Source organism: Scyliorhinus canicula, chromosome 4 (genome assembly GCF_902713615.1).
Source record: "Scyliorhinus canicula chromosome 4, sScyCan1.1, whole genome shotgun sequence".
NCBI classification, from domain to species: domain Eukaryota; kingdom Metazoa; phylum Chordata; class Chondrichthyes; order Carcharhiniformes; family Scyliorhinidae; genus Scyliorhinus; species Scyliorhinus canicula.
This window is the reverse complement of record NC_052149.1, coordinates 206,882,352-206,894,455: the sequence shown is the minus strand read 5'-3', so window position 1 is coordinate 206,894,455 and position 12,104 is coordinate 206,882,352. Positions and strand designations below refer to the sequence as shown.

At 48.6% G+C, this 12,104-nt stretch overlaps 1 protein-coding gene across 1 annotated transcript in view; it reads left to right on the top strand.

Annotated features, from left to right (window-relative positions):
- Positions 1-12,104, top strand: part of LOC119965337 (solute carrier family 22 member 5-like) — a 169,799-nt gene that overhangs the window by 56,027 nt on the left and 101,668 nt on the right. The gene's annotated exons all lie outside the window — the stretch shown is intronic.

Genomic DNA, 12,104 nt, shown 5'->3' with positions numbered 1-12,104 from the left:
AACGCTTGAAGAGATGCAACACGATTTTATTGAACAAGTAACTATAATACATGCTTAACTGTGGGTTTACGCTATGCTGATTTGACTGGAGACCTGAGGCTAACCTGACCAGACTATCTTACTACCACATGGTGTTTGTTCCAGCTGCTGCTCATGAGCTCTGACTGTCTCAGAGGCTGGATCCCGAGAGAGCGGGAAAACTGATGCCCTCTGGCTTTATAGTGGTCATGTCCTGTCTGGTGATTGGCTGCTGTGTTCTGTGTGCTCACTGGTCATCCTGTGTGTCAATCACTGCCGTCTGCACTCCATCATATACCTGGATGTATATTATGACATCTCCCCACTTTAAAAAAAAAAATGTGTTCAGGTCAATGAATAATGATTATGTGTACAGGAACCTGACTATATACAGAATATGCTAACATATATACATGGGAAGGTGTCGAGTGCAGATAGAGGGCAGATAACACATGAGAAAATAATGATATGTACAGATGTGTAAACGATGAGATAACAAGGTAATGCAACGTTCAGTCTATAAATTCAGTCCCTGTGGCGGGTGACGATTTCTGGTTGACCACCTCAAGGGTGCGTCAGGGGCCGCCTGCACCTGAATGGGGCGGAACTGCCTCCAGTGTGGTGGGAATAGAGGTCGGCAGAATAGCTGGCAGATCGGTGGCCTCGTGGAAGGGCACGTCCTGAGGAAGCAGTGTGCGAGGTGGGGCATCACGGTCGGATGGCGGGCATGGAAGTCTACGCAGTGCCCGCCTGTTACGCCAGAGAAAGGAGCCATCAGGCATGTGAACGAGGAATGATCTCGGGGCCACTTGCTTGACAACCACAGCTGTGGCGGACCAGCCACTGTCAGGCAGTTGAACACGAACTTGGTCAGCAGGGACCAGCTCGAGGAGATCTGTGTCATGGGCGTCGTACGCCGACTTGCATTGGGCTCAAGACTGCTGCACCCTCTGTATGACCGGAAAGTTGTCAAGGTCCAGAATGTGGATAGCCGGCATCGTCGTTCGCAGTGTGCGGTTCATAAGGAGCTGCGCTGGGAACAGCCCAGTGGACAGAGGGGTCGCTCTATAGGCCAACAGCGTCAAATTAAAATCAGAACCCGAGTCAGCAGCTTTGCACAATAGTCTTTTAACAATGTGGACCCTTTTTTCGGCCTTCCCATTCAACTGGGGGTAGTGGGGGCTGGATGTGATGTGCCGAAAGTTGTACAGCCGGGCAAAATCTGACCACTTCTGGCTGAAGAAGCAGGGGCTGTTGTCACTCATCACCGTGAGTGGGATCCCATGACGGGCAAAAGTTTCCTTGCATGCCTTGATTATTATTGCTGACGTGAGGTCAGCCAGTTTGACCACTTCAGGGTAGTTGGAAAAGTAGTCCACTCGGAGGGCATAATCACGCCCCTTGGCATGGAACAGGTCAACACCAACTTTGGACCATGGGAAGGGACATTGTCGACGTACACCCTTGATGCCCTCCATCATTTGTTCCATTATGCGGTGGAATACCTCTGAGGCGGAGATGATGCCAAAGGGCATTCAGTTGTAACAGTAGCGACCGAACGGGATATTGAATGTGCACAGCTTTCGACTGGACGCGTCCAGCTGTATTTGCCAAAATCCCTTGCAGGCGTCCAGCTTCATGGAGAATTTGGCATGAGCCACCTCGCTGGTTTGCTCTTTTCATTTAGGTATTGGGTGGTGTTCCCTCATGATGTTACGGTTCAAATCTTTGGGGTTGATACAGATTCGAAGTTCCCCTGACGGCTTCTTGACGCAAACCATGGAGCTAACCCAGTCCGTGGGTTCCGTGACGTTTGAAATGACTGCCTGGTCCTGGAGGTCTTACAGCTGCAGCTTGAGGCAGTCCTTGAGGGGTGCCGGCTCCCGACGCGGTTCGTGAACCACAGGGGTGGCATTTGGCTTCAATAGGATTTTGTATCAGTATGGGAGTGTGCCCATTCCTTCGAACACGCTATGAGGGCAGCACGGTAGCATTGTGGATAGCACAATTGCTTCACAGCTCCAGGGTCCCAGGTTCGATTCTGGCTTGGGTCACTGTCTGTGCGGAGTCTGCACATCCTCCCCGTGTATGAGTGGGTTTCCTCCGTGTACTCCGGTTTCCTCCCACAGTCCAAAGATGTGCAGGTTAGGTGGATTGGCCATGATAAATTGCCCTTAGTGTCCAAAACACACACTTAGTGTTGGGTGGGGTTACTGGGTTGCGGGGGATAGGGTGGAGGTGTTGACCTCGATTAGGGTGCTCTTTCTAAGAGCCGGTGCAGACTCGATGGGCTGAATGGCCTCCTGCACTGTAAATTCTGTGAAATTCTGTATTGTACTATGATGTCATCGAGTTGAGCCTGGAAGTTAACATCTGGTGAGGCTGTTGCCTGTGCGGATGACATGGTGTGAACCCGCTGCAGTAGGTTCAGGAGTTTGCAGGCCCGAGCACCGAGCAGGGAAGTTCAGTTGGTTCCTACGATTTCAAATCGCAGCGTTGCTTTTAATGACCTGTTGGACACCGCAAGCTGGCATGAGCCACTGGCAGCAATGGCATTTCCATTGTAGTCGAGGAGCTGGCAGGCCGGTGGAAGAATGCTTGGTTTGACGCGGATGGTGTCAAGGTCAGACTTTGAAATGAGGTTTGCTGAAGAGCCGGTGTCCAGCCTGAAGTGTATGCGGGCCTTGTTAACCGTAAGGGTGGTACACCACTCGTTGTCCAGATCAATGCTCAGAATTGGGAGTTGTTTCACCATCGTTGAGAAAGGCGGCTTATGCTTGGTGACGATGCCCACCCGGAATGGGGATTTGAGGCCCTCAGTATCGGGATCTGGTAGACTGTCGGGGTCAGAGTCTGTCACGGGCTGTTGTACTGATCGAATGCTCCTACGCTGTGGCTGGGATCGCTGTGTGCTGGGCAGTGGAGCAGATCTGCAAAGGGCTGCGTAGTAGCCAAGCTTGCCACACTGGAGACAGCATCAAGGTTTTGCTGGACATTGCCGCTTTAAATGGGCGGAGCCACAATTGGAACACGTCATGATGCCGACGTCGGGACGTTCCGTGCGCCACCGCGCATACGCAGTGCGGTCAAATGACGTGCACAGTTGCGCGGGCTGGCCATCGGTCTCGCCGTCCCCTCGGTCGCGGCGCACATGCACTGGAGCCGGGAGAAGCGTGCAAAATGGCCACTCTCATCCAGACTCAGGCCCTGCATTTGTTTGATGGCCTGCCCCCGTTCTGCCTCGTGGGGGTTTTGCCTTGCCGTGTCTGCCGCCCTGATATGGGTATACCGGTTGTTAACGTGCTTGTGGAGGACGCAGGTTTCGATAGCGATGGTCAGGGTGAACTGCTTAACTTTTAGGAGCTTCTGGCGAAGGGAATCGGAGTAGACCCGAAAACGATCTGATCCCCGATCATGGAATTAGTTGTCGAGTCATAGTTGCATGACTGCGCGAGGATGTGGAGATGAGTTAAAAAGGATTGAAAAGGTTAATCCTTACCCTGAAGCCTCTGCTGGAAAACGTACCGTTCAAAGCTCTCTGACCTCAATGTCGCTTTGGCTGTCGAACTTCAGCAGGACTGTTTTAAACTTCGTCTTGTCTTCGCCTTTAGTAAATGTGAGGGAGTTGTAGATGTGGGTAGCGTGGTCCCCGGCTGTAGAAAGGAAGAGAGCGATCTTCCTCGCATCCGATGTGGCCTCGAGGTCAGTGGCTTCAAGATACAGCTGGAACTTCTGCTTGAAAATCTTCCAGTTTGCATTGAGGTTGCCGGCGATGCGGAGCTGCGGAGGAGGGCGGACGCTGTCCATGTTACCGGATGGCTGATCTCTGGTCAAAGGCAGATTATCTCAATGTAGGTCCGTCAAACTTTAGCATTACTCACTGGTACCATGATGTGTTGGGTAAGCTGGGTCTACGTGGACTGCGTTTGGTGCAGTAGAGAGAGAGACAGGCTTCCAACACTTGAAGAGATGCAACACGATTTTATTGAACAACTAACTATGGGTTGACACTGTGCTGACTTGACTGGAGACCTGAGACTAACCTGACCAGACTAACTGACTACCACATGGTGTTTGTACTAGTTTCTGCTCACGAGCTCTGACTGTCTCAGAGGCTGGATCCCGAGAGAGTGGGAAAACTGGTGCCCTCTGGCTTTATAGTGGTCGTGCCCTGCCTGGTGATTGGCTGCTGTGTTCTGTGTGCTCACTGGTTATCCTGTGTGTCAATCACTGCCTGTCTGCACTCCATCATATACTTTTAAAAAATAAATTTAGCGTACCCAATTATTTTTTTCAATTAAGGGGCAATTTAGTGTGGGCAATCCATCTATCCTGCACATCTTTTGGGTTGTGGGGGCGTAACCCACGCAGACACAGGGAGAATGTGCAAACTCCACACGACAGTGACCCAGGGCCGGGATTCGAACCCGGGTCCTCAGCGCCGTAGACAACAATGCTCACCATTGTGCCACCGTGCTGCCCCTACTCCATCATATACCTGGATGTATATTATGACAGGGGCTTTTCACAGTAACTTCATTGCACTGTTAATGGTTAATGTAAGCCTACTTGTGACATGAATAATAAAGATTATTAGTATTACTGAGGGAGAATTCAGAATGTCCAATTCACCTAACAAGCACGTTTTTTGGGACTTGAGGGGGGAAACCGGGGCTCCGAGAGGAAACCTATACAGACACAGGGAGAACGTGCAGACTCCGCACAGACAGTGACCCAAGCCAGCAGGCGCTATGAAGCAAGAGTGCTAACTTCTGTGCTGCTGTGCTGCCCCTGAACTACAAGTCACAAAATTTAGTATGAGAAAATAAAAACTGCAAAACGAATCAGACATCTGAAAACCCTTGGCCCTGCTGACATACGTGCTGTATCTCTGGCTCAATGCAGTGGAAGGGCCAATGTTAATTTGGTTATTGGACAGGTCCTATATTTTGCTCATGTTATTTGAATTATCGGAGGATAATATAAAAATATTTAACATTTTATGCTCATCCTCCATTTCAAGCCCACTTATTTTATTGTTTTGCCTTTGATATGACTTCTCTCTTGTGACAGTGAAGTAATGTTTTCTTGGTATCTTTATGCTCAGGTGCAAATCTTTGCTCCAGCTCTCTGATCTTCATTGTTGGCATATCTTTGCACGTTTGAGTGTTCATCCCAGGTTCTTCTCTCCAGCAGATTTGTATCAGCCATTTTCCCTCTTTATTTAATGTTAAATTCAACTGTTAATCCATATCATGCTGTGTTTACTTAGCCAGAGCTCATTGCCTGTGAGAATTCCTGCAGTGTTCAGGATTATATTTTTAAAGTTCTGCTGTACAATGATGTACAATGAGGTGTTGTTGAACTATCTCTTTTAATTTTATTTGCTTTATTTGTTCCTGCACATCAATATTTACTACTTCAAGATTATGGTAAAGCTTCTCATTCTATGGCGACTCCAACCACGTTATTTTTAGCTCCTAATGAATAATAGATTAACATCAACCTTGTTTGTAACGTCACTCGTGCACTGGGTCAATAAGCAGTCATTCACTACATTTGTCAACTCTGATTCTAAGCCACTTGGATTTTCCCAGTTGATATTTTACTGATTAAAATTTCACTTAAAATTTCATCCCTGTTCTCATTTTGCTGAAATAGTGGTGCAGTCAGATTCTCTATGAATTCACAAAAAGCAATGGATCTATATTTGAAACAAGCTAATTTGCAGGAATATGGGTTGAAAGCTACAATGTAGGAATAAATCAGCCAGCTCTTTTAAAGAGCCACAACAGGCTAATTGGTCCTATAATGTGCTATCACAGGCTATGATTCTGTACCATTCTTGTGTCTTCATTGAACAGCTGTCTTTTTTATTCTGACCAGGGGGTATAACCCTTACAATCAGGATTTCTAGCCCCTAGATTTAACTGAGTGGCTTGAGCTGAATTGGAAACGGGGCAATTTTTTTCTGGCATGTCCCGCCTCTTTACAGGCAAGGCACATCGCAATGTCCAGAAGATGTCCATTTTGTGGTCACCATTAAAATGTCCCTCAGTGCAATCCTCCCAGGCACTCAAACGCAGAAGGAAAGAATCAAGACAGCAGGAAACTGCAGGTCACGTGACCTAATATGAAGCATCATTGCGCTGAGTGTGTCGCAGGGAGCAGCCGATGGGGAGTGGGATAGGGAAAAGGTCCACATGAGGGAAAATGTGAGAAACAAGAAGGAAATCTCAGGCGAGGAATAAAGACAGGTATCAGAAATAATGGCTTAAGTTACAATGAAGGAGCAGAGAAACAGGCTCCAAATTAAAGACAGTGCTGTAGAGAGCACTAACTAACAAGTTTTTTATTAAACTAACAAGTTTTTTATTAAACTAACAAGTTTTTTATTAAACTAACAAGTTTTTTATTTTTATTTTTCAGTAGTTGGGAAGTTAGTTCAGTGGGAATGGAGGCTCGGGCAGTTGAATGTTCCTCCTGCAGAATGTGGGAGGAAAGGTTCACCTCTAGTGTCCCTGCTGACTACATCTGCGGGAAGTGCACCCAACTCCTGCTCCTCGAGAGCCGCGTTAGGGACCTGGAGCTGGATGAACTTCGGATCATTCAGGAGGCGGAGGAGGTTATTGAGAGGAGTTATAGGGAGGTAGTCACACCTCAGGTAAAAGAAGAAGGTAGATGGGTTACTGTCAGGGGAGGGAGAGGGAACCGGCAGGCAGTGCAGGATCCCCTGTGGTCGTTCCCCTCTACAACAAGTATACCGTTTTGGACACTGTTGCGGGGGATGACTTACCAGGGGTAAGCAATGGGGCACAGGTCTCTGGCACAGAGTCTGTCCCTGTTGCTCAGAAGGGAAGGGAGAAGAGGAACAGAGCACTTGTCATTGGGGACTCCATAGTTAGAGGAACAGACAGGAGGTTCTGTGGGAACGAAAGAGACTCACGGTTGGTGTGTTGCCTCCCAGGTGCCAGGGTTCGTGATGTCTCTGATCGTGTTTTTGGGATCCTTAAGGGGGAGGGGGAGCAGCCCCAAGTCGTGGTCCACATAGGTACCAACGACATAGGTAGGAAGAGAGATGGGGATTTGAGACAGAAATTCAGGGAGCTAGGGTGGAAGCTGAGAGCTAGAACAAACAGAGTTGTTATCTCTGGGTTGTTACCCGTGCCACATGCTAGTGAAGTGAGAAATAAGGAGAGAGAGGAGTTGAACATGTGGCTACAGGGATGGTGCAGGAGGGAGGGTTTTGGTTTCCTGGATAATTGGGGCTCATTCTGGGGTAGGTGGGACCTCTACAAACAGGATGGTCTTCACCTGAACCAGAGGGGTACCAATATCCTGGGGGGGAGATTTGCTAGTGCTCTTCGGGGGGGTTTAAACTAATTCAGCAGGGGGATGGGAACCTAAATTGTAGTCCCAGTGTGCAGGCTGTTGAGAGTAGTGAGGTCAGGGATAGGGTTAAAAGTTCGAAAGAGGGCACCGCCAAGCAAGACGCTGGTTTGAAGTGTATCTACTTCAACGCCAGGAGCATCTGGAATAAGGTGGGTGAGCTTGCAGCATGGGTTGGTACCTGGAATCTCGATGTTGTGGCGATTTCGGAGACATGGGTAGAGCAGGGACAGGAATGTTTGTTGCAGGTTCCAGGATTTAGGTGTTTCTGTAAGAACAGAGAAGATGGTAAAAGAGGGGGGGGTGTGGCATTGTTAATCAAGGAAAGTATTACGACGGTAGAAAGGACGTTTGAGGACTCGTCTACTGAGGTAGTATGGGCCGAGGTTAGGAACAGGAGAGGAGAGGTCACCCTGTTGGGAGTTGTCTATAAACCTCCGAATAGTTCCAGAGATGTAGAGGAAAGGATTGCAAAGATGATTCTCGACAGGAGCGAGAGTAACAGGGTAGTTGTTATGGGGGACTTTAACTTTCCAAATATTGACTGGAAATACTATAGTTCGAGTACTATAGATGTGTCAGTTTTTGTACAGTGTGTGCAGGAGGGTTTTCTGACACAGTATGTAGACAGGCCAACAAGGGGCGAGGCCACATTTGGATTTGGTACTGGGTAATGTACCCGGCCAGGTGTTAGATTTAGATGTAGGTGAGCACTTTGGTGATAGTGATCACAACTCGGTTATGTTTACTTTAGCAATGGGCAGGGATAGGTATATACCGCAAGGCAAGAATTATAGCTGGGGGAAAGGCAATTATGATGCTATTCGGCAAGATTTAGGATATATAGGATGGGGAAGGAAACTGCAGGGGATGGGTACAATCGAAATGTGGAGCTTTTTCAAGGAACAGCTACTGCGTGTCCTTGATAAGAACATAAGAACATAAGAACTAGGAGCAGGAGTAGGCCATCTGGCCCCTCGAGCCTGCTCCGCCATTCAATGAGATCATGGCTGATCTTTTGTGGACTCAGCTCCACTTTCCGGCCCGAACACCATAACCCTTAATCCCTTTATTCTTCAAAAAACTATCTATCTTTACCTTAAAAACATGTAATGAAGGAGCCTCAACTGCTTCACTGGGCAAGGAATTCCATAGATTCACAACCCTTTGGGTGAAGAAGTTCCTCCTAAACTCAGTTCTAAATCTACTTCCCCTTATTTTGAGGCTATGCCCCCTAGTTCTGCTGTCACCCGCCAGTGGAAACAACCTGCCCGCATCTATCCTATCTATTCCCTTCATAATTTTAAATGTTTCTATAAGATCCCCCCTCATCCTTCTAAATTCCAACGAGTACAGTCCCAGTCTACTCAACCTCTCCTCATAATCCAACCCCTTCAGCTCTGGGATTAACCTAGTGAATCTCCTCTGCACACCCTCCAGCGCCAGTACGTCCTTTCTCAAGTAAGGAAATAAGTATGTACCTGTCAGGCAGGGAGGATGTTGTCGAGCAAGGGAACCGTGGTTTACTAAGGAAGTTGAAGCACTTGTCAAGAGGAAGAAGAAGGCTTATGTTAGGATGAGACATGAAGGCTCAGTTAGGGCACTTGAGCGTTACAAGTTATCCAGGAAGGACCTAAAGGGAGAGTTAAGAAGAGCGAGGAGAGGACATGAAAAGTCGTTGGCGGATAGGATCAAGGAAAACCCTAAGGCTTTCTATAGGTATATCAGGAACAAAAGAATGACTAGAGTAAGATTAGGGCCAATCAAGGATAGTAGTGGAAAGTTGTGTGTGGAATCAGAGGAGATAGGGGAAGCGTTAAATGGATATTTTTCATCAGTGTTTACACTGGAGAAAGACAATGTTGTCGAGGAGAACACTCAGGTTCAGTCGACCAGGCTAAATGGAATTGAGGTTCAAAAGGAGGAGGTGTTAGCAATTTTGGAAAATGTCAAAATAGATAAGTACCCGGGGCCAGATGGGATTTATCCTAGGATTCTCTGGGAAGCCAGGGAGGAGATTGCAGAGCCTTTGTCCTTGATCTTTATGTTGTCTTTGTCGACAGGAATAGTGCCGGAAGACTGGAGGATAGCAAATGTTGTCCCCTTGTTCAAGAAGGGGAGCAGAGACAACCCTGGTAATTATAGACCTGTGAGCCTTACTTCGGTTGTGGGTAAAATGTTGGAAAAGGTTATAAGAGATAGGGTTTATAATCATCTTGAAAAGAACAAGTTGATTAGCGATAGTCAACACGATTTTGTGAAGGGTAGGTCATGCCTCACAAACCTTATTGAGTTTTTTGAGAAGGTGACCAAACAGGTGGATCAGGGTAAAGCGGTTGATGTGGTGTATATGGATTTCAGTAAGGCGTTTGATAAGGTTCCCCACGGTAGGCTATTGCAGAAAATAAGGAAGTATGGGATTGAAGGTGATTTAGCGGTTTGGATCAGTAATTGGCTAGCTGAAAGAAGACAGAGGGTGGTGGTTGATGGCAAATGTTCATCCTGGAGTTCAGTTACTAGTGGTGTACCGCAAGGATCTGTTTTGGGGCCACTGCTGTTTGTCATTTTTATAAATGACCTGGAAGAGGGTGTAGAAGGATGGGTTAGTAAATTTGCAGATGACACGAAGGTCGGTGGAGTTGTGGATAGTGCTGAAGGATGTTATAGGATACAGAGGGACATAGATAAGCTGCAGAGCTGGGCTGAGAGGTGGCAGATGGAGTTTAATGCGGAAAAGTGTGAGGTGGTTCACTTTGGAAGGAGTAACAGGAATGCAGAGTACTGGGCTAATGGCAAGATTCTTGGTCGTGTAGATGAACAGAGAGATCTCGGCATCCAGGTACATAAATCCCTGAAAGTTGCCACCCAGGTTAATAGGGCTGTTAAGAAGGCATATGGTGTGCTAGCCTTTATCAGCAGGGGATTGAGTTTCGGAGCCACAAGGTCATGATGCAGCTGTACATAACTCTGGTGCAGCCGCACCTGGAGTACTGCGTGCAGTTCTCGTCACCACATTATAGGAAGGATGTGGAAACTTTGGAAAGGGTTCAGAGGAGATTTACTAGGATGTTGCCTGGTATGGAGGGCAGGTCTTACGAGGAAAGGCTCAGGGACTTGAGGTTGTTTTCGTTAGAGAGAAGGCTGAGAGGTGATTTAATAGAGACATATAAGATAGTCAGAGGGTTAGATAGGGTGGACAGTGAGAGTCTTTTTCCTCGGATGGTGATGACCAACACGAGGGGACATAGCTTTAAATTGAGGGGTGATAGATTTAGGACAGATGTCAGAGGCAGTTTCTTTACTCAGAGAGTAGTAGGGGTGTGGAACGCCCTGCCTGCAACAGTAGTAGACTCGCCAACTTTAAGGGCATTTAAGTGGTCACTGGATAGACATATGGATGAAAATGGAATAGTGTAGGTCAGATAGGCTTCAGATGGTTTCACAGGTTGGCGCAACATCGAGGGCCGAAGGGCCTGTACTGCGCTGTAGTGTTCTATGTTCTATGTTCTGTAGAGCAGAGTTGATGCAAAGTGGGCTCAAAAGAAGCCTAGAAGGTTGGTAAATCCATGCTGGGTGCTGTGGGGCCAATGGTAACCATTTGGAGCACTGGTGTTCTGCTTGGCATGGTCGAGGATCTGAGAATGTGTATGGAAGGTGAGGCTTGAGTACAAGCAGTGTTCAAGGGTGAGTAAGCTCGGATGCCAATATCAAAATCTTGGATTTGGATCCTTGTTAAAGTGTGAAAGTTACATTTGGAGAGAACTCAAATGAAGCCTCTTCAAATCTGGAGTTTGGAAACCTTTGTGAGAAAGACAAATAGCGGGATTCTCTGAAATCGGCGCAGTAGCCCGACGCCAGCGTCAAAAATGGCGCAAACCACTCCGGCGTTGGGCCACTCGGAAGTTGCGGAGTCCTTTGCCCCGGAAGGGGCTAGCACTGGCGTGATGCCAATCGCGACGGCATGACCCGGGATCACAGACTCGTAAAGCATCGAACCACAAAAGACGCCACAGCTGGAGAGACGGCAAAATGGCCGCCCGCTGCGCAGCGCCGAGGTTCCAGGAGCGGGACATCGGGGCGCTCCTGGGCGCAGTGGAGCAGAGGAGGGAGGCCCTGTACCCCGGACACAGCCGCAGGGTCACACCAAACATCAGCAAGTGCCTGTGGAGGGAGGTGGCAGAGACCGTCAGCGCCATGACTGTAACAGCCAGGACAGGCATCCAGTGCCACAAGAAGGTGAATGACTTAATCAGGGCAGCTGGGACCCCCCCCCCCCCCCCCCCCCCCCCCAGGATGGGGGGCACAGTCCAAGCTGAAACTGACATGACTGCACCCACCCATGCAGGCTGCATTGGCAGGATGGGCTGTGAACCTATGCCAACATACACCCAACAGGTCTCCAAGTATATGCCCGCCTAACACTGTTGCCCTTTTATCTCTGTCACCCCACCCCACCCCCAGGAGAAGCACGCCCATAACAACTGGGAGCATGAGAGGACCGGAGTGGGTCCACCTGAATCGCATCCGCTCCCCGTTCATGAAGAGAGGGACCTGGACCTTGCAGGCGGACCCGAGGACTGGGAGGTTGCGGAAGTAGAGGTCGGGGGCGCAGCACCAAGTGAGATCCCCCATTGCCTGTCCCCCTCCCCAGCCATTCCCCCCATTCCCCCTTCCCCCATCCCCCATTCCCCATCCCC